This window comes from Kogia breviceps, chromosome 10 (assembly GCF_026419965.1).
Source record: "Kogia breviceps isolate mKogBre1 chromosome 10, mKogBre1 haplotype 1, whole genome shotgun sequence".
In the NCBI taxonomy this organism is placed as follows: domain Eukaryota; kingdom Metazoa; phylum Chordata; class Mammalia; order Artiodactyla; family Physeteridae; genus Kogia; species Kogia breviceps.
This window is the reverse complement of record NC_081319.1, coordinates 100,756,309-100,782,193: the sequence shown is the minus strand read 5'-3', so window position 1 is coordinate 100,782,193 and position 25,885 is coordinate 100,756,309.

Sequence of the window (25,885 nt, the reverse complement as noted above, 5' to 3'; positions counted from 1 at the left end):
CGGCAGAAGCATCACGAACGATACTCCCTGGCCTGTATAACCATCCACTGAGACAAAAGAGACCACTTTCATGTTAATTATTTTATTTACGTTAGCAATAATATGATATACCTATTAATTTAGGTCGTATACACCTTCGAGACATTGATAGAAGTGTACCGTCTAGAATTCGGGAGGCAATGGAGCTGTTTCTCTATGTGAAATCAGAACGTCCTGGAGCCTTTGACTCAGGTCTAGACTTAGACATTTTAAGAGGGAAATAGGCACAGGAGGAAACGGATCCTGGAAGATGATCAACTCAGTAAAGGAAACCTAAAATAGAATCACAAAATGTTAATGGAAAACACATAAACCTATGGCACCTAACAGATGACACTTTTTGAAGGAGTATCAGGTAGAAAGGGAGCCGAGTGACTCATTTCACCATAAGGAGAAGAGACATGAGTACAGTGTGCAGGCTTTTCAGGAAGACAGATTTTTCTTTGTTCAAGGAAAACCCACTAAGCAGTAGAAGTGTGTGAGTCAACATTGGAGGTGCTGAACTACACATTGGTAAACAGATGGAGGGGATTCTGTTGTGGAGAGTCAAACACCTGCTATTTGGTGGCGCCAGATAATCTTTAAGGTCCCAGCCACCCTTGAGATACTATAAGTTTATGCGAATCTCCATCTAGATCAAGCAGAGAAAGCAAATATGAATTTGGATTTCTGTATCCTAAACTGCTTTAATAGAAGTTTGCATTTTCAAACCACTTTAGATTTTATGCCATCAAAAATTTTGCTCTGATCTTTCATAAGAAAACATCTATAACAACTATAATATTGTTTTCAAGATTAACAACTATAGTTGTAGTCTAAGATGTTGCATAGGTTTTCTGAAGAAATCTCACTTTCTAAGTGCCAAGATAAATCATTGAAAATGGCCCTGCTCTTGAGTTGCTTATGTATATCATGCATTTAGACTGTGGAAAGGACCTGCAAGAATTGCTTCAGAAGTACCTAGGTCTCCAGTAGGGAGACCTACTGGAACCCAGAGGAGAGACACAAAGTTTATGTTGGGACTATCCGAAAGTTAGGTCTTGAGAGCAGGAATAGGAACTAGCTGAATGAAAAAAGTAGAGAGTAATGTTCTAGGTAAGAAGAAGCACATACAAATGAGAAGCTTAAAGAGTTTGCAGGTATCAAAAAGTAGGCTGGTAAAGTCAAAGCTATGTTTGAAGTGAGGTATAACAGATGATGCCAACAGGAGATACAGTCAGATAAACAAGTACCTTTTATGGTACCTTAAGAAACATGAATTTTATACCATAGGCATTAGAAAACTATTGGTATGAATCAGATGGATTTGACTTCAGCTCAAGGGTTGCTACTGTGTAAAGATGATGAAATATATATTTAAATAGACCAAGAATAAAGGCAAAGAGACCAATTGGAGATGACTGTAATAGCCCTGAGAAAGACCTTTAAAACCTAAGCTGGACCAAATAATAGATATGGAGAAGACATGAAAGAATTACAAATTATTTTTAAAGTAAAGTAACTGATTATGAAGATTGATCGAAAATATTAGGCATTAGGAAATGTAGTAGTCAGTAATGACTCCAGTTTCTTACTTGGGTGACCCTATTAAAACCATCAACTGAGATTAAGAACATGTTTTGAGGGAGGGAGTTGATTTATTCCATTTTGAACTATTAACTTTAAAACCCTTCAACGTCCTTAAGTAGTTATGTCGAGCAGGCACCTGCATACTGAGGTTTAAATCTGAAGAGAATGGTTCTGTTTGAAGATATAAATCAAGTTTGTCTACATATAAATATCCAGAAGAAGGAAGGTGGGTAAAGAAGTGGGCTAAAGAAAACAAAGAAAAAGAAAGGAACACCATGTTTAAAATGATGAGCAAAAAGAGATTCCGAAAGGAATAAGAGAAGACGTGGTGGGAGAAGCAGGAGAATCAACAAGTCTGATATCATGAAATCAAGGGAATAGTTCCAAGGAGGATTAATCAATAGCAGTAAATGAAATCCACGGTCTAGCAATATAAGAGCTAAAAGTGCCTGTTTAATTTGAGAATTAAATGGCCAACTTCAGGAGATTGGTTTACATGGAGTAGCGGGCAGAGGAAACATTGCTGTGTTGACCATTAGATGGGAAGCCAGGAATTAAGGACCCTAAGTCTTTTCATAGGAAGAGTTCCTTCTCCTCTGTCCATATTTGAGTTTAGAGAAATAAAGAGCAGAGGAAGGGTATAGGTAGAAGAAAATAGAAGGTCGAGGGAATAGTAGTATTTGTCTTGCTTTTGTTTTAAAATGGTAAGAATTTCAGCGTGTCTATATGTCCAAAAGAGTAAGATCTAGCATAGAAGGAGGGTTGAAGGTAATGAAGAGATTTGTGACAGAGAGATGGAAAGTGACATTGGCCTTAAATGGGAGGGGGGACAACACTTTTTTTGTATTCTATACTCTCATTCAGCTTGCTTACTCATTACAGGTAGATTTGTGTATGTGTGTTGGTGAGTGTGTTGATAAAGTACTTTTTTTCTTTTAGCAATTACCTGGTACTGAATAGAGTTTAGTTTTATCCCCTAAATTCGTAGCTATAAGTCTTCAGATCCATCTTTTAAAACTCTTCATATTTTTTTCTTTCAAGGAAGACATTTTTAAAAAATACCCTAAAGATAAGTTCCATGTTTTCTTCAGTACATTTTTTTTTTTTATATCTCATATTGTAACCCTGGGCTTTGCTCCTTCTATTTCCAGAGAGGTGAAATGCAAGAACAGATTGCTTCCAAGATTAATTATATAACAAATGTGAGCAGTTCTCCTACAACAAACGGGTACAGTGGCAAGAAAAACAAAAAAAAAGTTAATCTGAAAAATCTATTGTAGTTGATGGACTTCTTACCATGTTACTAAAAACATCTATACTGTAGAGACAGCATGCTGAGCCTATAATCATGAATTTGCGAATATGCTGCAAAAATGGGCATCAAAATAGAAGTTTGATGAATTGAATGGATGCTGGACTTCTATAAAATTCCAGTGACACTCACTTTAGACACTCACTTTAGAAAAGGACTCTAGCAATAACTAATGAGAAGGGAATTTCATTACATAGTTCACATACATCACATATTTCACAACTGAAATATTTTATGTATTTGTTTTAATCATTTAATATTCTGTACATAATTCAGTCAGTGTTGGTTTGGTTCATCCTGACTCTTCTGTTGGTAATATTTATATAGTCTGAGATAAAGAGCTTGACCCAGTATTGTTTAGAATTGTTATCCGAACTTGGTGGAGCCAGTTGAATTCATTGTCTTTGTGATTTGTGGACACAGTAGAATACGTCCCTGTCTTCCAAAATTGACCCTTTAACCAACTTAAGCAGTTAGACAAGGACTCCTTTCTTATGTACTTTTAATAATATTTTAAATTATGTGAGCAGTACATTATTTTATAGTGGCTCAATTTACAGATAGCTCCCATCAATTCACATGTGCGCTCAAACATATCACACGCCAGTGAATTTCATCCAGTGAATTGCATCCCCTATTTAGTTTTAACTAAGTCTTTTCAGATTATATCGTTAAACTGATGTAAAAATTTTCTGTCTGTGATGCTACCGTGTTCTGTGACTTCCTAGTATCATTTCTGCCTCCTTCATATTTGCATGAACTTTCCTTTAAAAAAGCTTTTGGCTAGAGGAATATAGCAGTTCAGCAGAATTTCTTTTTAAATGGTTGTAAATATTTTAAATCCTTTGTATAATTAGATACCCCCATACGTTGCTATACATTTTCTTATTTCGTATGCATATGCAAACTCAGTTTTCCTGTAAGGGGAGATCCAGCCAGTGAGATCAAAACACCCAACTGAATTCTCACATTATCACTTGCTCTGCTGTCTTCCCACTTTCCATAAACTGGTCACCAGATTTTTTTCCTCTAAACTGACTTTTAAAATGTCAATCCTTTTTGTAAAAATTAAGACGCTCAAAAAATAACCACTCTTCTAGTCACGTGAATAAAAAACGTTTTGTAAATACATTGATGAGGAAGAAGCTGTACAATGTATAATTATATGTTACATTAGAAAATGTCAGTTTATGTATTCACATAATTGGGATAACCCTTCAGTTTGGACAATCTTTTCCCTCTAGTTTAATCAAATATTTTCAAAATATCCTTTACTGAGACACTACTCTTTTGGGGGCATCCATAACAATTTGTACATTGGTTTGTTGTAGCATTTTCATACTATTGAATGAATAGTATTTATAAATGTATCTTTTCAAATGGGCCAGGAACTCCTCAGGAACAGGGATGGTGTTTGATTCATATTTATCTATTCATCAACTAGCTAATGGGTAATGTCTAATCACTGCCTCTCCACCTCCTTAGCACTACAATTCAGGACTAGCCAAAGTGGACCCCAGAGAGCTGAGAACAGATGAGGCCAAGGAATGACCAGAAACAGCCAGAAAGAAATTGAACCAGTGCACAAATGCACAAATTCAAGGACAAATGGGAGTTAAATCCAGAGAGAAACAATATCCATGTGTCAGTTCCAAAGGGCAAGTGTGGAACCGGTAACAGCAGCCAAAATAAGAGACCAAAAATCAGGTGTCAATGCAATGATGAGCTAAAAGGAAGATGCAGAGGATAGATGAAGGGAGAGAGTCAAGAAAGGTGAATGTCTATAGCGTCGGGGCACTTGGAGGCCGACTTAGGGGATTCTACTTACGCAAGTCATTATGTTGGGTGAGAACAAGAAGAGTCATGCATGCATGCACGTATACATGTGAGCACACACACAAAGGGAAAAGGAGGCATGAGGGAGCTTATATGTAAGATCAATTGATAATATTTATGGGCCCTTTGATGGCATTCGTTGTCTGATCCAAGTCCAGGATACCTTGAAAATGATGACGATGTTGGTAATAATAGCAGTCATTATAATAAAGGCCTATTTGCTCAAGAAGCTATGGGAAATTATGTACTAACATAGTACTAGGCAACATTGATTTAGAGAGAAGTATCTAGCAGATAAGGGACTAATATATAGTTGTTGATTTGATTTGAAAATTAAGAAAGTGTCAACACATATATAAACAAGGAACATGTCAACAAATACATCAATTATATGCCTAGGCATAATATTTCCAAAGGTGCATGTGAAGGTGGTACGTTTATTGGTCTGAGACATGAAGAAAGAGCCAAGTCAGTGACATGTTGCCAGAGAACTGCTGTCACTCTCTGTGTCACTTTATCAGGAGGGCTGAAGAGCATTCTGTGAGCTCTTCTGGAGTGATTCATTTCCGGTTTGACGGAGAAAGCAGTGGGAATTGGGGAGCTGTTCGCATAATGGATGGGAGAGCTTGGAGAACAAGAACGCATTCCACAGATAGACGCACTGAGAGCAAAAGTGGGAGTTGGAAGAGCAGACAGAAGACCCACCTGAAAGGACTGGCGACAGTGGATCAGGGAACAGGCGATTCCATATAAAGTTTACATGCATAAGATGTTTTCATACCAAGACAACCGATTACGTATTATGGCAGCTGACTGCAGGTGTCCCTGATGAGCACAGTTCTGTGCTCTCATTGTCCTGCAGTTTGCTCGATTCTAAATCAACCTGAATTGGTTTCGTTCTCACTAGCATTATGCAACTGATGTTGAGGAGCTTATTAAGCTACTTAGATACCTGTTTCTTCTAGATATTATATCTTCGAAGCTGTCTGCATATTGTAAGGATTTCATGTTCCCTAACTGGCTAATGGTATTACTATATTCTGAAATGGCCCCTCTGGGACGACTCTTATGTAGTTTCCTGTTTCCTGTCAGTGTGGTTTAACCTATACAGTGAAGAGAAAGGTTGCAGAGGCTTAAATGTTGCAAAGTAAAGCTTGCTTGAGTTGCAAAAACCAATTGCTACCGGAATCAGAGAAAGTATCAGGCATGCTCAGGGTTTTACTAAGAAACCTTGAAAAGCTGGTTTTTGTCACTTTTTCTGGTCATTGCTTTAATGCCCTCCAAGCAGATATCACTTATAAAGTCTTAAAAAACTTAACGTGTATTTGCAAAGAGGATTCAAATGAGGCTTCCCATTCTCCTTTTGTTCTCTGGGCCTTGTTTCTCTATCTTTTTTGGAGTACTTTAATAAGCAGGGGATTATTCACAATTAATGATGGCCAATCACTACAGTGGCGAATAGACACTTATAAAATTATGACAAATAGCCACACACCGTGTGATCGGAGTATACAAATTACACCATAAGCAGAAGGCACTTATGCCTGATTGGAGCAATTAAATGTTTTCTTTTAAAAAAATAACTCCAGTGAGAATATTTTAGAAAATGACTTTTTAATCATCTGTAGAACTGCTAAAATTATTGTCTCATAGTAGTTGTAAAGTACAGCGTGTTTAGAATTAACTGTAATCCCTTTGCCTAGCCAGGGGAATCTTCCCCCAAAAAGCTGTTTACTTGAAACTGCTTTTCAATCACAGACTTAATATCAACTCAGTCACCTTTTGAATAAAATGACAATAATTTTCTAGGACTAGAAAACGTGACATTTGGCTTCCAAGAACAAGCAAGTACTGCCCACTCTGTACAGCCAGATTAGGGGGAAAAATTCCTAAACAAATATGCCTTATCACCTTGTAGTTAGACTGTCCCCAGCAGATTAGAACTTGTCCAAGGGTTGAGGAAAAGTTCTGTGGAGATTCGACAAAGAACCTACATTATTCTATAGGACCACTGTCGAAGGAAGCTGAGGACCAACTTGGTCATAAATTCAATAAAACCAAAAATTTTTCCATCGTCTTCCATCGGGAGTTTAAAACCTTCATCTGGATTTTTCTAGATTACTTATATATACCTACAACATGTTGATTCAATTTTGTAGTCTCCTTTGCCACGTGATAATAAATTACATGAATTTTTATAATTCGACTTACTTTTCTTAGCTCCACCTTTATGGTTGCATGATTCATTTAATTAATTAAACTAGAACCAAGAGAGAAATATAGCTTATCTCTGTTTAAAAATGTCTTACCTTGATTATTTTGAAATTTACACACTTTTTCCTCTTCCTATTTTTATTTATTTCTTTTTATTTCTTTTTGGCTGCATTGGGTCTTCATTGCTGTGCATGGGCTTCTCATTGCGGTGGCTTCTCTTGTTGTGGAGCACAGGCTCTAGGTGCATGGGCTTCAGTAGTTGTAGCTCACAGGCTCAGTAGTTGTGGCTCTCGGGCTCAGTAGTTGTGGCTCACAGGCTCAGTAGTTGTGGCTCGTGGGCTCTAGAGTGCAGGCTCAGTAGTTGTGGCACAGGGGCTTAGTTGCTCTGCGGCATGTGGGATCTTCCCGGACCAGGGCTGGAACCCATGTCCCCTGCATTGGCAGGTAGGTTCTTAACCAGTGCACCACTAGGGAAGCCCTCCCTATTCCTATTTTTTTAATCGTCTATAGATTCACATGAAAATAAGGTTTCTCAAATGCCTCTGAGGTAGTCACCCCCTGTCTCCCACAGCCTGCCTGAGGTTACACAGCTTCTGGGGGAAAAGCTACAGTGAGCTTATCATGAATGATCCTTTTTTTCCTGACTTCTCATGTATTTTTTACCTTTTATAGGCAATATGGCTTGAAGAGATGTGTTTGTTGTAGAGTTACAGCCTCATTCAGGGTGCATGAAGGGAAGCTTTTTTTGTAACCAAAAAGATATCCAAATATAATCACTTTAGGAAAGCTGACTTATCATACAGAATGAAAATGAAGTTTCCAGACTTTAAATTCACACAGTGCTATCTCCAGAGTCTATGAGGTAAGGAGTCTGGCCAACTCTATGGATTATATGAATTTGTTTCTCTTGGTCTCTTTGTTGGTTTCTTCACTTTCACTACCTTTATAGCCTCTAGGTTTCCAAATTGAGCCCTGGTCTTCACATTAGGTATAAATACAGTAAGATATCGATTTAACCAGACTCAAGTGGGTGGGTGACTTGAAGTGAAACTAGAGAAATCTCTAAAACAGATAACTTCTACCATTCTGAGTAAGATCTTTGATCACATTAAGTAAAGGTAATCTCCTTATACACTCAAAACTCTGGATCTAAAACCAGCGTTGGTCTTGTTGTTAAGAAACCAAAACTTAGATTTTATAAAATAGCAAAAGCTTAATATTCTGTAAATTCTCAGCTCTATTTCTCAGTTCTCATTAGCATATTTAATTGTTTCCAATAAGACCTCTTTGCAGCAGAAATAGAAAGACAATGTGTGTCAGCGTGCTGATGTGTGGGATCATTTGAAATCCACACAGGATCTACATCTACCTGCTGTACTTAATTTCAGTATACATTTTTATGATTAATTTTGTTTTTCTTCAGTACATCAGAATGTTCTAAGTCATTTGTGTTTAGGCATCTTATGCTGTGGATTAAAGTGGACTTAGGATTCCTAAGACGTGAGCTGGTTTTGAATTTGAACTCTAAAGACTATCACAGAAGACCATAGATCCTTATTCTTCACTTGAGATTTACAGTAACATACATACCTGACCCCAGAGTCCCTCAAGAGAATTCAAACAGTCTGAACTGGATGAGAAAAAAGGCTTCTCTATTTTCACTAATATATGACAAAAAATTTCAGCATTTCCTTTCACGTTTAATATTGCCCCCAAACCATGGAAGTATTAGCCGTATTTTTGATTTTGTCACCAGTAAAAATCACAGGTACATATATATCATATTATTACAGATATCCTGGAATATGATTTATCATCATAAATGATTCATCATGCATTCAACATTGTGGTGGTTCACCACTTGATCTTGTTATTTAATAAATTAGTGAGAAGTATGTGCATTACACTATAACAAAATCCTTCAAATTTTGATAGCGTTAGCATAATTAGTCTCCTTTGTAATCTTAAGTATTTTGTTTTATGCATTTAAAAATGTTGTTCTCGGAATGGATTCATGGCCTTCATCAGATTGCCAAAGAAGTCCATGACTCAAGAAGGGTGAAGAAACCCTGCTTCAGCTTATATAAAAATGTAGGTCATGTAGGGACTTCCTTGGCAGTCCAGTGGTTAAGACTCCATGCTTCCACTGCAAGGGGCATAGGTTCAATCCCTGGTTGGGGAATTAAGATCCTTCATGCTGCATGGTGTGGCAAAAAAAAAAAAAAAAAACAACAATGTAGGTCACTTAGACATTTCAGTTTCAAAATGGAAAAAACATGTTCATTCTCTTCTGCACAGCTTCTAGTACATCAGGGCTGAATTAAGCACTATATCTACATTTTCTATAAGATCTATCTTCATGTTTCTATAAAATGTATTAGTGCATCATTTTATGATAATTGGTTGAGCCTTAATACGTGTTTGCTCGTAAGCAAGGTGCTGAGAAATACAAAAGTAATGGTCCCTACTCTCAGCGACTTCACAATCAAGCTGAGTTGACCAGATTATGATTTACGAAACATCTGTAACATCATCATGTCCTAAATACTCAGTAAATGTTATCAATAAGTACAAAAGTAGAAAGGAAAAATAAAAAGACAGGCATATGGACCCCAAATGCTGGGTAAGCTTGCATGGAGGGATGAGATCTGAGTTGGAAACTGACTGTGGTTAGAATTCCAATAGACAGAAGAGTCAGCCCCCATTGTAAGATGAAGAGAAGGAGCAGAGACTGGACAGGAATGGTCACCCTCTGTGCTCTCACCCTGCTTTATTTTTCATCATAGAACTTAAAACAACCTGGAAGGTATGTATTTATTTAATTATCAATTGTCTCCAACTAAGATATAAGATCAGGAACTTTTTTTGTTCATGGTGTATCCTGAGTGCCAATAAAGTGTCTGGTATATGGTAGATGCTTGATAAACATTTATTGAAGGAAGAAATGAGAGAGGGAGAGAAAGAGAGAAGGAGGAAGGGTGAGACAGAAAGGGAGATGCAGTCAATGTATGGGCTGAGAAAACAGAAGAGAATGGTCTGATTAGAGCAAAGTGTGAGTGTAGAGAGAAACATGAAAATACATATGAAGTGGTTAGTACTTACAACACCCATAAGAGAATTAACCTTTACATCCAGTAACTGAGAGCCAGCTATCAGGCATTCTATATAATAACCTAATTTGCACCAAAGCACCTAATTTATGCCTGGGAACATAGCAGGGACTCAAAAATGTTAGCTCTTTCCTGATATTTAGACGTTTAAGTCTTAAAGCTTGATAACTGAAGGCTCAGTTTAATTGCAAAGGATGTTTCATTAAAAATATTGAGAGTGTCCTTGTCCCTGCAGTGAACCACACCTCCCCCTCCTGCAGGAGACCCTCTAACACTAGCACACATAGGGTATCTTTTTTGGTGGGTTCCAGAGTCTTCCAGTCAATGGTTGTTCGGCAGTTAATTGTGATTCTGATGCTCTCACAAGAAGAACCGTGTGGCTGACAGGGTCTTGGTGCTCCGGCCGGGTGTCAGGCCTGAGCCTCTGAGGTGGGAGAGTTCAGGACATTGGTCCACCAGAGACCTCCCGGCCCCACATAATATCAATTGGCGAGGGGTCTCCCAGAGATCTCCATCTCAACGTTAAGACCCAGCTCCACTCAACGACCAGCAAGCTCCAGTGCTGGACACCCCATGCCAAACAACTAGCAACACAGGAATACAACCCCACCCATTAACAGAGAGGCTGTGTAAAATCATAACAAGTTCACAGACACCTCAAAACACAACACTGGATGCGGTCCTGCCCACCAGAAAGACAAGATTCAGCCTCATCCACCAAATCACACAGGCACCAGTCACCTCCACCAGGAAGCCTACACAACCCACCGAACCAACCTTACCCATTAGGGGCAGACACCAAAAACAATGGGAACTACGAACCTGTAGCCTGCCAAAAAGAGACCCCAAACACAGTAAGTTAAGGAAAATGAGAAGACAGAGAAATACACAACAGATGAAGGAGGAAAGTAAAAACCCACCAGAACAAACAAATAGAGAGGAAATAGGCAGTCTACCTGAAAAAGAACTCAGAATAATGATGGTAAAGATGATCCAAAATCTTGGAAATAGAATGGAGAAAATATAAGAAACGTATAACAAGGACCTAGAAGAACTAAAGAGCAAACAAACGATGAACAACACAATAAATGAAATTAAAAATTCTCTAGAAGGAATCAATAACAGAATAACTGAGGCAGAAGAACAGATAAGTGACCTGGAAAATAAAATGGTGGAAATAACTGCCACAGAGCAGAATAAAGAAAAAAGAATGAAAAGAATTGAGGACAGTCTCAGAGACCTCTGGGACAACATTAAATGCACCAATATCTAAATTATAGGGGTCCCAGAAGAAGAAGAGAAAAAGAAAGGGACTCAGAAAATATTTGAAGAGATTATAGTTGAAAACTTCTGTAAATGGGAAAGAAAATAGTTGATCAGATCCAGGAAGCACAGAGTCCCATACAGGATAAATCCAAGATGAAACACACCAAGACAGATATTAATCAAACTGTCAAAAATTAAATACAAAAAAAAATATTAAAAGCAGCAAGAGAAAAGCAACAAATAACATACAAGGGAATCCCCATAAGGTTAACAACAGCTGATCTTTCAACAGAAACTCTGCAAGCCAGAAGGGAGTGGCAGGACATATTTAAAGCGATGAAAGGGAAAACCTACAACCAAGTCTACTCTACCCAGGAAGGATCTCATTCAGATTCGATGGAGAAATTAAAGCCTTTACAGAGAAGCAAAAGCTAAGAGAATTCAACACCACCAAACCAGCTTTACAACAAATTCTAAAGGAACTTCTCTAGGCAGGAAACACAAGAGAAGGAAAAGACCTACAATAACAAACCCAAAACAGTTAAGAAAATAGTAATAGCAACATATGTGTTGATAATTACCTTAAAGGTAAATGGATGAAATGCTCCAGCCAAAAGACCTAGACTGGCTGAATGGATACAAAAACAAGACCCATATATATGCTGTCTACAAGAGACCCACTTCAGACCTAGGGACACATACAGACTGAAAGTGAGGGGATGGAAAAAGATATTCCATGCAAATGTAAATCAAAAGAAAGCTGGAGTAGCAATTTCCATATCAGACAAAATAGACTTTAAAATAAAGACTATTACAAGAGACAAAGAAGGACACTACATAATGATCAAGGGATCAATCCAAGAAGAAGATATAACAATTGTAAATATTTACGCACCCAACATAGGAGCACCTCAATACATAAGGCAAATGCTAACAGCCATAAAAGGGGAGATTGACAGTAACACAATCATAGTAGGGGACTTTAACACCCCACTTTCACCAATGGACATATCATCCAAAATGAAAATAAATAAGGAAACACAAGCTTTAAATGATACATTTAAAAGATGGACTTAATTGATATTTATAGAACATTCCATCCAAAAACAACAGAATACACTTTCTTCTCCTTCTCTTCATGGAACATTCTCCAGGATAGATCATATCTTGGGTCACAAATCAAGCCTTGGTAAATTTAAGAAAATTGAAATTGTATCAAGTATCTTCTCTGAACACAATGCTATGAGACTAGATATCAACTACAGGAAAATATCTGTAAAAAATACAAACATGCAGAAGCTAAACAACACAGTACTAAATAACCAAGAGATCACTGAAGAAATCAAATAGGAAATCAAAAAATACCTAGAAGCAAATGACAATGAAAACACGATGATCCAAAACCTATGGGATGCAGCAAAATCAGTTCTAAGAGGGAAGTTTATAGCAATACAACCTTACCTCAACAAACAAGAAAAATCTGAAATAAATAACCTAACCTTACACCAAAGCAATTAGAGAAAGAAGAAGAAGAACAACAAAAAAAACCCAAAGTTAGCAGAAGGAAAGAAATAATAAAGATCAGACCAGAAATATATGAAAAATGAAGGAAACGATAGGAAAGATCAATAAAACTAAACGCTGGTTCTTTGAGAAGATAAACAAAACTGATAAACCATTAGCCAGACTCATTAAGAAAAAAAAAAGGGAGAAGGCTCAAATCAATAGAATTAGAAATGGAAAAGGAGAAGGAACAACTGACACTGCAGAAACACAAAAGATCATGAGAGATTACTACAAGCAACTATATGCCACTAAAATGGACAACCTAGAAGAAATGGACAAATTCTTAGAAAAGCAGAACCTCTGAGACTGAACCAGAAAGAACTAGAAAATATAAACAAACCTATCACAAACACTGAAATTGAAACTGTGATTAAAAACCTTACAACAAACAAAAGCCCAGGACCAGATGGCTTCACAGGCGATTTCTATCAAAGTTTTAGAGAAGAGTTAACACCTATCCTTCTTAAACTCTTCCAAAATATGGCAGAGGAGGAACACTCCCAAACTCATTCTACGAGACCACCATCACCCTGATACCAAAACCAGACAAAGATGTCCCCAAAAAAGAAAACTACAGACCAATATCACTGATGAACATATATGCAAAAATCCTCAACAAATACTAGCAAAGAGAATCCAGCAGTACATTAAAAGGATCATAAACTATGATCAAGTGGGATTTATCCCAGGAATACAAGGATTCTTCAATATAAGCAAATCAATGTGATAAACCATATTAACAAGTTGAAGGATCAAGACCATGTCATCATCTCAATAGATGCAGAAAAATCTTTCAACAAAATTCAACAAACATTTATGATAAAAACCCTCCAGAAAGTAAGCATAGAAACTTACCTCAACATAATAAAGGCCATATATGACAAACCCATAGCCAACATCGTTCTCAATAGTGAAAAATTGAAACCATTTCCACTAAGATCAGGAGCAAGACAATGCTGCCCACTCTCACCACTATTATACAACATAGTTTTGGAAGTTTTAGCCACAGCAATCAGAGAAGAAAAAGAAATAAAAGTAATCCAAATCAGAAAAGAAGTAAAACTATCACTGTTTACAGATGACATGCTCCTATACATAGAGAATCCTAAAGATGCCAACAGAAAACTACTAGAGCTAATCAATGAATCTGGTAAAGTAGCAGGATACAAAATTAATGCACAGAATACTCTTGCATTCCTATACACTAATGATGAAAAATCTGAAAGAGAAATCAAGGAAACACCCCCATTTACCACTGCAACAAAGATAATAAAATACCTAGGAATAAACCTACCCAAGGAGAGACCTGAATGCAGAAAACTATAAGACACTGATGAAAGAAATGAAGGATGATACTAATGGATAGAGAGATATACCATGTTCTTGGATTGGGAGAATCAACATTGTGAAAATGATTACACAACCCAAAGGAATCTACAGATTCAATGCAATCCCTATCAAACTGTCAATGGCATTTTTCACAGAACTAAAATAAAAAATTTCACAATTTGTGTGGAAACACAAAAGACCCCGAATAACCAAAGCAATCTTGAGAAAGATAAACGGAGCTGGGGGAATCAGGCTTCCTGACTTCGGACTATACTAGAAATCTACAGTAATCAGGACAGTATGGTACTGGCACAGAAACAGAAATATAGATCAATGGAACAGGATAGAAAGCTCAGAGATAAACCCACATACATATGGTTACCTTATCGTTGATAAAGGAGGCAAGAATACACAATGGAGAAAAGACAGCCTCTTCAATAAGTGGTGCTGGGATAACTGGACAGCTACAGGTAAAATAATGAAATTAGAACACTCCCTAACACCATACACAAAAATAAACTCAAAATGGATTAAAGACCTAAATGTAAGGCCAGACTCTATAAAACTCTTAGAGGAAAACATAGGCAGAACACTTTATGACATAAATCACAGCAAGATCCTTTTTGACCCATCTCCTAGAGAAATGGAAATAAAAACAAAAATAAACAAATGGGACCTAATGAAACTTAAAAGCTTTTGCCCAGCAAAGGAAACCATAAAGAAGACAAAAAGACAACCCTCAGAATGGGAGAAAATATTTGCAAATGAAGCAACTGACAAAGGATTAATCTCCAAAATTTACAAGCAGCTCATGTAATTCAATATCCAAAAAACAAACAACCCAGTTCAAAAATCGGCAGAAGACCTAAATAGACATTTCTCCAAAGAAGATCTACAGATTGCCAACAAACAAATGAAAGGATGCTCAACATCACTAAGCGTTAGAGAAATGCAAATCAAAACTACAATGAGGTATCACCTCACACGGGTCAGAGTGGCCTTCATCAAAAAATCTACAAACAGTAAATGCTGGAGAGGGTGTGGAGAAAAGGGAACCCTTTTGCACTGTTGGTGGGAATATAAATTGATATAGTCACTATGGAGAACAGTATGAAGGTTCCTTAAAAAACTAACAATAGAACTACCATACGACCCAGCAATCGCACTACTGGGCATATACCCTGAGAAAACCATAATTCAAAAAGTGTCATGTACCAAAATGTTCACTGCAGCTCTATTTATAATAGCCAGGACATGGAAGCAACCTAAGTGTCCACTAATAGATGAATGGATAAAGGAGATGTGGCACATATATACGATGGAATATTGCTCAACCTTAAAAAGAAACGAAATTGAGTTATCTGTAGTGAGGTGGATGGACCTAGAGACTGTCATACAGAGTGAAGTAAGTCAGAAAGAGAAAAACAAATACCGTATACTAACACATATATATGGAATCTAAAAAAAAAAAAAAGGATTCTGAAGAAATTAGGGGCAGGACAGAAAAAAGAAGCAGATGTAGAGAATGGACTTGAGCACACAGGGAGGGAGAACAAAGTGGGAGAGTAGCATTGATATATATACAGTACCAAATGTAAAATAGATAGCTAGTGGGAAGCAGCCACATAGCACAGGGAGATCAGCTCAGTGCTTTGTGACCACCTAGAGGGGTGGGTTAGGGAGGGTGGGAGGGAGATGCAAAAGGGAGGGGATATGGGGATATATGTATATGTATAGCTGGTTCACTTTGCTATACAGCAGAAACTAATACACCATTGTAAAGCAATTATACTCCAATAAAGATGTTAAAAATTGATTAATTTTAGAAAAATTGAAAAAAAAATCCTTTTCTGTAGAAAATCTTTACCGTGTCGAGTCATCATTACTGGCTTATGCTGTTGAGCTGGTTTGTAGAGTTTCTTAGGTTCCTCTCAGTGGCTCATTCAGTAGTTTACTGAACATTTATTATGACATTAAGACACAGGCACTATATTTAGCTCTTTTTAAGGCTGAACTTGTTCAGAGAAATTCAATTTAATAAAATGTTGGAACTGCAGAATTCTTGGACATTATCTAATCTAATCCGTTCATTTCTCAGGTTAAAATTAAACAAATAAACAAATAACCTCAGAGAAATATGGCACTTGTCTAACTAGAACATAACTTTCCTGATTCACAGAGATGCTCTTGCCTCCAGTTCTCTGCTGGTATCTTGAGCAAACGTTCACCAGTGTGACCTCAGAGTATCACTATTTTAGTTACTCCTTTAAGTTCCAGTGACACATAGATTAAGTGTTCGATTAAGATTTTTAAATGAAAAGAAGGAAGGAGGGAAGGAAAGAAGGAAAGAGAAAGAAAAGAAGGAAGGAAGAATAAATACATGAATGGATGGATAATCTTTTCAAATGCTTGTGTGAGATCATAGATCCACTCTACTGTAGCGTTTATCTTCTCTCAAGTAAGTGTTTGTAATCATGGGAGCTGGCAACAACTTCAAAGCTTTCATCTCACATTACTTTACAGGGAAGAGAACTAAATTTTAGTTTTGAGGTTTAAGAGGTTAAGGATTAAAATTTATAAATATGTATAATTAAGCACTTATTATAATTAAAATTTTATATCCAGAGATGATAACAGATGTTAGTTAGGCATAAGAAAAATGTTATACATTTGGAATTTAAACAATTTACTTGTGTGTACTAACCACTTATTTTACCCTTTTCAACCCCAGTTCTGATTATTATAGAGAATAGATACTGCTATAATATATTACTACCTGTGCCATAGGATTATTTTGAGACTCAAATATGATAATATTTGGGGAAGTAGTTCTTCAATGGGAGTGCTATACATATGAAGAGTTCTTGTTATTGTTATCCATCATTTCCCAAAGTTCCAAATGGTGACTCAAGGCTACGTGTAAGGATTAACCTTGTCTCTGCAGAATTACATAAATAATTACCATTCATTAGACTCTGGGACACTGATCTAATGTTAATTATTTGTATTAACATCTCACCCAAGTTTCCTTTCTGGTCTCTTGATTAACTATATAATCACAATCATTAATGATGGCCAGAGAAAAGAGCTTGGAATTAATTCTAAAACTCAAAAACTTGGACCAAGCAAAATTTCAGAAATGAGCTGCAAACCTAGGGTTTCCTTCAAAGAAAACATGAGTGGATTTCATTTGTTATTGTTTAATCATCTCCAGCCCTGGCAGTGCAAGAGTTTGGAAATGGAAAACAATATGGGGCAGGGTGTGTGGCTAAGGATTGTCCGTAAATGCCAACGTCTTGAAAACTAACTACCCTAGCAGAGGAAGCCACAGCAACTCAGTTCAGCTTCTACCTTTCATCATGTTAACCCCGGTGATGGAAGATGATCTTACACAGGCTACAAATTGTTACAACCCTGAGACTGGAACATGCATTCTCTCAAACGGAGCGCCTTGCTAGAGTGAACCAATGAATTCTCCACCAAGACAGCATACTTATTTTACTTTCCAGATCTTCAAAGAGCAGCAAAAAGCATCAAGTAACCACTGAAAGATTTAAAAGGGCATCAACAAATCAGCAAATCAAATAGATTCACTGTGCGCAGCCTCTCTTCTCCGTTCAGTGCAGATGGTACTAGAGAAGGTACAAGCCTTTACTCACATGTACATGCTTCTGTGTCTGTCTGTGTGCGCACACGTGTGAGCCTGTGTGTGCACATGTGTGGGAAGGGCTTTGGAACAATTTACAGCTGCCGGTCTTCTGATGAATGAAGGCATTAGAATAGCAGATGTAGGGTACGGGGCTAGAAAGTGAAAAGCTAAGCACTGCCTTGGAGCACCAGGAAATGGGGCCAGCATGGTGAAAACCATCAAGTTGCCTGGGCTGTGAATGTTTTAATGTACAATAAAGCACTTTGATAGCTGCCTTTAAAAAAAAAAAACCCAACTGGTAATGTTTGCAAGTGTTTCCGGAAGGCCTCACTGAAATACCACCAGCAGCTAACAAAGGGGAAAGGGTTAGTCGTCATCAGTGATGTGGGGAAAGGTGCTAAATGACTGTGGCAAATAGCACAGTACGTGAAAGTCGCGGGGTGCAGCGTGGGTCACAACACAGACCGCGAGCAGATCTGGAGGGCGCTGCTCCCCGCGCGGGAGCAGCGGAATTCCAGAAACAACTGTTTCTCTGCCTCAACCTTCGTAACTGCCCCCAGAAGCCTTTTGCCCTTAGAGCCCAGTTAGTCTTCAGTTCTGACCCCTCAGTTTGCAACTTGAGCCTTCCAGAATAAATCTGTTGGACAATGTAAAAGAAAAAAATGGCATTCCCATGCCTGCCCATAAAATGTTTGTTTTACATTTAGAGAAGACTTAACCCAAGACCCTGAATAGAGAGAAATCATAATTTCTTCCTGATAGTATAGGTCCCTGCGTTGATGGAGAAAATATAGATACAGTACACACAATACCTCACATACCACTCGTTGTTTAAGGGAGCAGTCACTTTTACTGTGTAGACTTATTAGTTTCTCCTTATTTACCATAAGCATGCCCTCACTTATAAGGGCAGCTTGCTTGTAAATTATTACTATTGTTACCTTAGAAAACTAGCTAAAAGAATGCAAATGACTATCTCTCATTACTTCTAGGAGAGATGTTATGCAAACCTCAAATGTTATGAATGATGTAGACCTTTCCTTTCTAGAGAATAATACATTTCAATTCTTATTCAGTCATTTGACCTACATACCAATGAAAGGACCAGTTATTAATTAGGTAGGTGAAAGTCTTTTAAGTTTTTGATACATTTTAATGAAGTTGACTTAGTCAACACATAATCTAACCCCATTTTCCAAACAATGTATAGATTTGAATGGAAGGGTACGCAAATGAATTCTTGTTTCTTGTGAAGTATTTCAAAAGAAACAAAAGCATTTTCTCAGTATTTTGAAACACACGTGTTAAAATTCAAGACTATAACTTTAACGCTTTATCCCGTTGGTTTGCTTCTGAGCATTAATTTGCTATCATGTTTTCGGGGAACTTGTTAAGTTCAAATTTTTTTCTTTTTCCCACATCTGAAAAATATGCACACATTTGAATTATGACTTTCCTACAGGAACTAACAGCTGTATGTGCAAATCATGCATATAAATCAATTACCAAGGCCCATGTACTATAAATGCACCCATTAATTAAGCAATGTCAGATGCTATGAACCATGAAGTTCATTACATCTTTAGCATTCAAAACCAAGGATTATTTGAAGAAGAAATACTAAGTTTACCTAATAGTTAATGAAATTAAACCGGGTTGTTGCTAACATTTTTATTTTATGCCTAATTCAGTGTTTAAATGTTTATGAATAAAACACTAACTGCTGAAAGCCGATATGTTGAAATGTAATTACTGGTAAGTTATAACGCACTTGAGGACTCATTAGAACAGACTTGGGAGTTTTAAGATCACCAGTGTAACACACTCTCCAAAAACACAGAGTTTTTATGGGCTAAAAGCTGGAAAGACATAAATGCTGTTGAATTTGTCCTGGCTGAGTGGAAATTTTGATGGTCGTGGTGGTATGATTTATGAGTATAACATTTTCCAGTCATTACGTGGTTGCATTTCAGCATTGTGACATGATTTGCATATGTGAATATCCCAGCAAATTAGCTTCTGATGACTGCTGCATCTGCCTGGATAAAGAAGCCCTTATCTTAAAATCAATGCAGCTGCTACTCCAAAAAAACCTGCTTGGAGCAGAAATGTTCACTCTCGTTTCCCTTTGAAATCTATAGTCAGTGACTTGACACACATGGGTTCAATTTCAGGGATAAATATACGCTTGAAATGACTAGGTTTACACATCTGTAGACATTTTAACATTCCTTAAGTTGTCTGCCTCACAAAGACTTCCTGGATGGTTCAGAGAAGCCTGACACCTTTTCCCACACCCCTCCGTCTGGGCTTGGAAATCCCATGGCTCTCTTTCCTGTCTGCCCCCAATAAATTGCCTCCCCTAGAGTCTCCTACATATAAACCATACTTACGTATGACCTAAAGTATACTAACTTGTGTTAATATACACTTGTGTGCCTGTTTTCTATATGACTACACATAGAGTACCTGTATTCCTCTGTGAGTTAAATAAAATATTGCTACTCAATTCCAGAATCTTGGAAAATGAATGATATTTTTATCTCATAAATGTTTGAATTTCCCAAGTCTTGGATTTTACACACACAATCAAATATTTTTATACAGAAACAGCTTGATAGAGAAATCATCCAGAAGAAGCTAATATGATGATCAATCTTTGGAAATGAAGTCTATCCAGAAGTGATTTTGCCAGTTTATTTCCCCTGCCATACTGGTTAAGTTTAGCTGTCTTTAGTTACTGAATATGTTATCATTCATTCCTAGCGTGCCATCATCTATTTATTTTGCTTATATTTTCCAGACAGAAGCCCCATCCTTTCCTTCCTCATTTTCTTTCTCCAAGAATAGCTTTTAAATAGTTCTGTTTTTTCTGGTTAGACATTGTTTATGAACGTTTGCTTACTCTGGGCTTAAGTAATGCTGACATAATTCTTAGAAGTTTGCATCATTCTCTTGCTTTATGACTCTTGGTGTTGTATCTTTATATATTCTATAAATGTCTTTGAACATCTAAATTCATCAACTCTTTTCACATGTACTTAGAGTGATTTTAATAGTCTCTCCTATTCTAGGTCATTAGATGTAGTCTAAGTTGTAGAAATATTGTATTTTCAAAAAGATTTTCATCACTTTTGAATTTCATCCCTTTCAGGGTTTCTGTAAATAGGACTTTACTTGTTCTTAATCTGAGAACTTTGAAATCTACTTTCAAAAATTTGGGAATCCAGTTTGCTCACTCCACCATGAGATCTATTTATTATTTGCTACTCCAGAAATGAATAATTACTTTCCCCCAATGATTCCCAGTTCCTTTATGTCACTCACCAGTTCTTCGTCATGGAAGAAATTCAAACAAGTTACAGTTTCTGTCTCGCTTAAATTAATAGAAACATCAGTGTGTTGTAAAGACAATCAAGAATTTATGAGGTCCTAACAGTCTTAGAATTTTGGAAGTTGGGTTGAAATGTATCAGCACACCTTTAGGGCAGTTCTGTAATTAGAAAGCAGGTCACAGATCTTCCTTGTGCCTGCATGATTAATCGGGATCCAACAATATCATCAGTTCTATTATTTTCTCCCATTTAGTGTCATCCCAATCATTATAGGCTCCCTTCACCTGAATGCTGATCCTCTGACAAGTCTAGGATCTAATTCCAGTGGGCAGACATGCAAAACAGGGGAATGAAACAGGAAAGTAAGGAAAACGCACTACGGAGATGTATCCAAAAGTTGACACCTGCTGCAAGGGACTGGTGCTTAATGCTGCCAGGACCTACTGAAGAGGCTTAAGCTGTGTCTCACAACCGCCTGTTTGGGAGATGACAGAAGGAAGCATTTATCTATTATGTCCCACCTGCTCTTGTTCAAGAGTGGCTCCTGTATATTAACTGTCAACACCTGTAGCCTCCACTTGCATGAGTGCCCAGCTGGTTCCGGTGGGGGACCCTCACCATGGCACAAAGACCCAAGGAAGGGAGTGAGAGATACATGGTGCTACTTAGTAGCGATGGCCGATCCCGTGGTCCCTGTACAAAGCCGGCTGAAGTCTCCGTGGGAAGTCACTCCACAGCGGCAGGAGTGAGCTGAGGCTGAGGGGATACGGACATGGTACAGGAAAGCTATCAGAAGATAGTCTACCTCTTGTACACTGAGGTCAACTCATATGAAGTCCAATCAGTCACAGACACCCTTGTAAGGGGACGTCTGTTATAATCTCTGCAAGGGCTTAATACAAAGGGAATAGGTGGAAATGGGATAGCCCTGGCCGCTGCAGCTGGCTCGGACCCAATAATTTTTACCATCTTCCCCTTCCACTGTTCCTTTCAGCCTTCCCTGACCATGTCAGAATTTTAAGCGGTCTGTGTTTCTTCTTAGTGGGATGACCCAGACATTCGGCAGTTTGGGTCTGTGTCCTGATAAACTCGTTCCGTCCCTAAAAGCAAGATGCTTTTGCCTAAGAAGGCTAAGGTTGTGGAGCTGGAAAGCACAAATTCCATAAGGGAGTCACTGGAAGTAATGGGGAGCGGACCTTGCACTCTTTGGTTCCCTCCCTTGGCTTATCTTTCTTTCTTTTCTTTTCTTTTCTTTTTTTTAAGCTTCCAAAATAAAGAAAAACTTGTTGATGCTACAATCTTTTAAGTTATAATTGCCCTCATATATTTCAAATGTCACAACTACTTCATAACCCGGTATTTCACCTTCTACTTATACCTCATTCCAGCCCATATATATATGAAGATCTTAATATTTAGGATGGTGTGTATGTCTGGCGTTACCAGCTCTCACTTACCACCAGTAAAGGAGTTATTCACATCTGACTGGGGAATCACTCAGCTCCGAAATCCCATCCTAAAGTTCTGCTTTCTAGGACCAATTTAGATATGTATTCTTTTACCCTGAGTTTCCCTAAAAGATGAGTGAAAATGAAGGTGCAGGTCGTTTTAGGGGCAATGGTATTCCAGGGAGCAGAAATGAGGGCCAGGAGGAATAAACCAATACCAGATTGCCTTATCAAGCTGGCCAGCTAATATTAATGGTAATGATGCTTCATTCACTAGAACCTTCTGAAGGGTCTTATTAAGTGTGTCATGGAACTGCCCACTTTGCTTCAAACAATGTGTAGGAAGCATTTACCCATGGACTCTTATTTCACCCTTGGTCAAGGGTGGCTTGGATACTGGAAGGGATTGTGTGCATTGACAGGGCTTTCAAATTGTTAGCTTCACTACAAATGATCTGCTTGAGACAATTAACTAGGGAGAAGCCAATGCTTATTTTCTATGTCTTGCTTTTTTTTTTTTTTTTTTTACCAATTTTGTATCTGGAGTATGGCAGGCTGGTAGTTTTCTCAGAGCCAAATATTAGAAGCAATCTCAAAGATTTCACCATTCAACATTAAGTTTCTTTTATTTACCTGTCTGATAAATGATACTGTCCACACTTGGTTTGACTGATGTCCTCAAAATCCATAGTTTCTGGCTCAGGTTCATTTATCTCAGAGCACAAACCAGTGGTTGGAGAAATTTTATTCTATTAATTACATAAAATAAAGTAGAGCATGTGGGGTTTTAACTGCTTTGTATAAAGACTTTCGGATTTTACTTTCAAAAGTATCTCAATTTCCCAATAATTATGTGATTTGCAAGATGAGTCAGCATAATTCTGGCCTTCTCTTACTGGTGGATTAAAGTTTTATCTTTCTCTTGATTGATCAGTAAGTTGTCACTCCACCATTTCCTTTCTAGTTTACCAAGTTCTGCTATTAATATTTTTTCTCTTATTTATTTTGTGTGTTTATATCTTCAAATATATATTTACTTTCACTTAGTGGGATTACTATAGATAGATGTGGTATATACTTAAGTCTAACCCCTTCGTATTTATCCAGAAGCCTTCCACCACTATCCACTTTCAGTTTCATTGCTATAATCTCATATTTTAGATCCAATTATTACTAACTTATTGTTTGTATTATGCACTTTCAAAACTAGCAATTTTTCTGACATGTGCATCATTTATTTTGATTTTATCTATTTTAGTATGCCCACCAGTTACCGTAATTATTTGATGCAGTAGCTTCCTCATTTGTTGTACTATATTTTGATCAATCTTTTACATTGTTGAGTAATCCTTTTGGGGACAGATGTACCATTGCATATAAAAGAATGCCTTTCTGCCACCTTTACATAGAGATGACCCCTCTTCGGGTGTAGAAATCTCTAGGTCTAAGGCTTTCCCACAGAACTATAAAGATATATTCCACTGCCATATTTAATGTTATAGAGGAGAAGCCTTAGGCCAACTCGAATTTTCTCTTATCTTTGGCACTCTGATTTTTCTTCTTGATTGCGTGTAGACATTTTCTGCCTTGAAATTTGAGATTTTTCTCCAGGATATAACTAGGTCTAGGTCTCTGTTATGTTAAATATAGTACAAGCCCTTAAAATATGCAAATGTGAGATGCGGTCAGCCCAAAAAGATTTTTTTTCCTACATTATTATTTTTTAAAAATTATTTATTCTCCTCTATCCACTCTGTCCTCTGTTTCTGCAATCTGCAGGATTCTTATACTAGTCTTCCTACATAGTTCTTCATGTTTCTTAACTTTTCTCTAATTGATTCATCTTTTTCTTTTTTCTATAATTTTTGAGAAAATTACTTTGTCACTTCAAATTTTGACAGTAGTCAAAATCTGGTTCATTGTCTTTGTTGCAATTACTTAAATTGGAAATGATGTTTGCCTCTCAAATTGTCTATCTTTGTAGTTGCCTATTTTTGTTTCATGGAGCCAATAAGTCTACATTTGACCCTTGAACAACATGGCAGTTACGTGTGCCAACTCTCCACCCAATTGAAAATCCATGTATAACTTATAGTCAGCCCCCCTTTTGCCCAGTTCTGCATCTGCAGATTCACCCATCCACAAATCATGTAGGACTATATTTACTATTGAAAAAAAATTCACTAATAAGTGGACCCACACAGTTCAAACCCACTTTGTTCAAGGGTCAACTGTATTGATTTTCTTAGATTTTTTGCTTACTTCCAGCAGTAATTTTATTTTCTTAAAACCCTTCCTCTTATTTATTCGATAAATCTTCTTCCTTGGGACTGTAGTCTTTTTCCAAATGCCTGGCCTTTTTTCTCAAATTGCTGTACATGTGTAGGAAGACCTGTGTTATATACTTCATGGGAGACGAAATGGATTATCTCCGAGTTAGTGGCTCTAACTTTTCAGGGAAAATTTTAATAATAGTAAACCAATGTTTTCATACAGTTGATTTTACCCTGGTCACGAATTCAAGAAACTGCTGGAAGTAAGCAAGAGTCACAGTCACATGCAGCCCAAGGAGTGCTGTACTTATAGGAGGAGTTTCTTTGTCATATAGGATGTGGCAGCCAGATGTTACCCAGGACATGATCTATGTTCTTTGACTGATTTAACTGTCCCTTTAAGGGACAGCTGTAGTAATGGCTCTACTTCTTGTTGGCATGATATTCCTTCCAAACTGATAGAGTGAGATCCCTGTTTGGGTGGCTGCTGCTGCCTTGGGCTCTTCTGTGAGGTGGAGAAGGAAATCAAACATGACCCTGGACCCAATTTTACCCTCAACCCTTGAGACTGGGTTTTTTTGAAGAAAGTTCTTTCCTGCTTGCCTCACCCCCATTATATTTTTACAGAAATTCCTCAGCGTGTGCCGTTACCTTAGCAAGTGTCAGTGTGACAGAGACCCTTTTCCATACTTTTAAATTTAAATTATTATTTTCATAGAGTGCTATGCAAAGACAATCTAGACATATGGACTTAATCTTGATGCCCATTTCCAAAGGAAACCTAAAATAATTTATTTACCTGTCAAGTATTCAGTTTACCTAAAGTGAGTTCAAGTAATTAGCAGATAAGTTTAAAGGAAAAGGCATATAGATCACAATTTTAAACTGGTTGAGATTATTGTTTGATTTTTAAGGAAACAGTTCCATCCATCCTGGTGA